This window comes from Natator depressus, chromosome 28, assembly GCF_965152275.1.
Source record: "Natator depressus isolate rNatDep1 chromosome 28, rNatDep2.hap1, whole genome shotgun sequence".
NCBI classification, from domain to species: domain Eukaryota; kingdom Metazoa; phylum Chordata; order Testudines; family Cheloniidae; genus Natator; species Natator depressus.
The window spans coordinates 11791541-11794040 of NC_134261.1; the positions used below are offsets into that span (position 1 = coordinate 11791541).

General features: G+C 63.5%; 1 non-coding gene across 1 annotated transcript; it reads left to right on the top strand.

Annotated features, from left to right (window-relative positions):
* The first annotated feature begins 911 nt into the window (after nt 1-911).
* On the top strand, nt 912-1030 carry LOC141979853 (5S ribosomal RNA). The gene has a single exon (XR_012637242.1). It is a non-coding gene; the product is annotated as a 5S ribosomal RNA (ribosomal RNA).
* Nucleotides 1031-2500: the final 1470 nt, after the last annotated feature.

Genomic DNA, 2500 nt, shown 5'->3' on the forward strand with positions numbered 1-2500 from the left:
TTTCCTCCGGGTTGACCTGGTGTCCCGGGGGGACTTAGACATTTTTTTCAGCCTTTTCCTCCGGGCTGACCTGGTGGCCGAGCGTCTCGCCGTCCGCGGCCGGAGCTAGAGATGCCCCCCCCCCCAGGCCAGCCTGCGAAGCCGCGGCCAGGATCGGGCCCCTGGAAGTCTGACTAAAAATTTTCACCGACCCCAAAAACGGTTAGGGGGGGCCTCATAAAGCCTCCGGAGCGAAAAAAAAAAAAACGGAAAAAAGGATCGGGCCCACCCGAGGCAGGGGAGTCAGTAAGGGAAAGGGGACGAGGCGGCCCGGAGCCGGGTGCCCGGAGCCGGGTGCCGGCGGCCAGGATCGGGCCCCTGGAAGTCTGAAAAATTTTTTTCACCGACCCCCAAAGTGGTATTGGGGGGGGCTCATAAAGCCTCCGGAGCGAAAAAAAAAAAAACGGAAAAAAGGATCGGGCCCACCCGAGGCAGGGGAGTCAGTAAGGGAAAGGGGACGAGGCGGCCCGGAGCCGGGTGCCCGGAGCCGGGTGCCCGCGGCCAGGATCGGGCCCCTGGAAGTCTGAAAAAAAATTTTTCACCGACCCCCAAAGTGGTGTTGGGGGGGGCTCACGAAGCCTCCGGAGCGGAAAAAAAAAACGGAAAAAAGGATCGGGCCCACCCGAGGCAGCGGAGTCAGTAAGGGAAAGGGGACGAGGCGGCCCGGAGCCGGGTGCCCGGAGCCGGGTGCCCGCGGCCAGGATCGGGCCCCTGGAAGTCTGAAAAAAAAAATTTCACCGACCCCCAAAGGGGTGTTGGGGGGGGGCTCATGAAGCCTCCGGAGCGAAAAAAAAAAACGGAAAAAAGGATCGGGCCCACCCGAGGCAGGGGAGTCAGTAAGGGAAAGGGGACGAGGCGGACCGGAGCCGAGTGCCTACGGCCATACCGGACGGAAGGCCCCCGATCCCGTCCGATCTCGGAAGGTAAACCGTCCCGGGCCTGGCTAGTACTTGGATGGGTGACCGCCTGGGAATCCCAGGTGCCGTAGGCAGCTTTTCCCGCTGCGAGCCAGCTCTCTCCTTTTCTGGGGAACAAGGGCAGGGTCGCCCTGCCAGGGGCCCTGGGGCTGAAGTCCCTGCCGGCCACCAGGTCAACCCGGAGCCTGCCCCTCTGCGGCCAGCAGGTCAACCCCATACCGGCAGGGGGTTGACCTGGTGGCCGGGAAGCAGAGCGGCCAGCAGGTCAACCCCATACATTCAGCGGGTTGACCTGGTGGACGGGAAGGAAAGCGGCCAGCAGGTCAACCCCATACTTTCAGCGGGTTGACCTGGTGGCCGGGAAGGAAAGCGGCCAGCAGGTCAACCCCATACATTCAGCGGGTTGACCTGGTGGCCGGGAAGGAAAGCGGCCAGCAGGTCAACCCCATACATTCAGCGGGTTGACCTGGTGGCCGGGAAGGAAAGCGGCCAGCAGGTCAACCCCATACATTCAGCGGGTTGACCTGGTGGCCGGGAAGGAAAGCGGCCAGCAGGTCAACCCCATACATTCAGCGGGTTGACCTGGTGGCCGGGAAGGAAAGCGGCCAGCAGGTCAACCCCATACATTCAGCGGGTTGACCTGGTGGCCCGAAAGCAAACCGGCCACCAGGTCAACCCGGAGCCTGCCCCCGCGGGCAGGGGCCAAGCGGACCCCCCTCCGCCCGGGCTTGCCCTGCTCCGAGCCGGGGCTTAATCCCCGTCCGGCCACCAGGTCAACCCGGAGCCTGCCCCTCTGCGGCCAGCAGGTCAACCCCATGCCGGCAGCGGGTTGACCTGGTGGCCGGGAAGGAAAGCGGCCACCAGGTCAACCCCATACTTTCAGCGGGTTGACCTGGTGGCCGGGAAGGAAAGCGGCCACCAGGTCAACCCCATACTTTCAGCGGGTTGACCTGGTGGCCGGGAAGGAAAGCGGCCAGCAGGTCAACCCCATACATTCAGCGGGTTGACCTGGTGGCCGGGAAGGAAAGCGGCCAGCAGGTCAACCCCATACATTCAGCGGGTTGACCTGGTGGCCGGGAAGGAAAGCGGCCAGCAGGTCAACCCCATACATTCAGCGGGTTGACCTGGTGGCCGGGAAGGAAAGCGGCCAGCAGGTCAACCCCATACATTCAGCGGGTTGACCTGGTGGCCGGGAAGGAAAGCGGCCAGCAGGTCAACCCCATACATTCAGCGGGTTGACCTGGTGGCCGGGAAGAAAAGCGGCCAGCAGGTCAACCCCATACATTCAGCGGGTTGACCTGGTGGCCGGGAAGGAAAGCGGCCAGCAGGTCAACCCCATACATTCAGCGGGTTGACCTGGTGGCCGGGAAGGAAAGCGGCCAGCAGGTCAACCCCATACATTCAGCGGGTTGACCTGGTGGCCGGGAAGAAAAGCGGCCAGCAGGTCAACCCCATACATTCAGCGGGTTGACCTGGTGGCCGGGAAGGAAAGCGGCCAGCAGGTCAACCCCATACATTCAGCGGGTTGACCTGGTGGCCGGGAA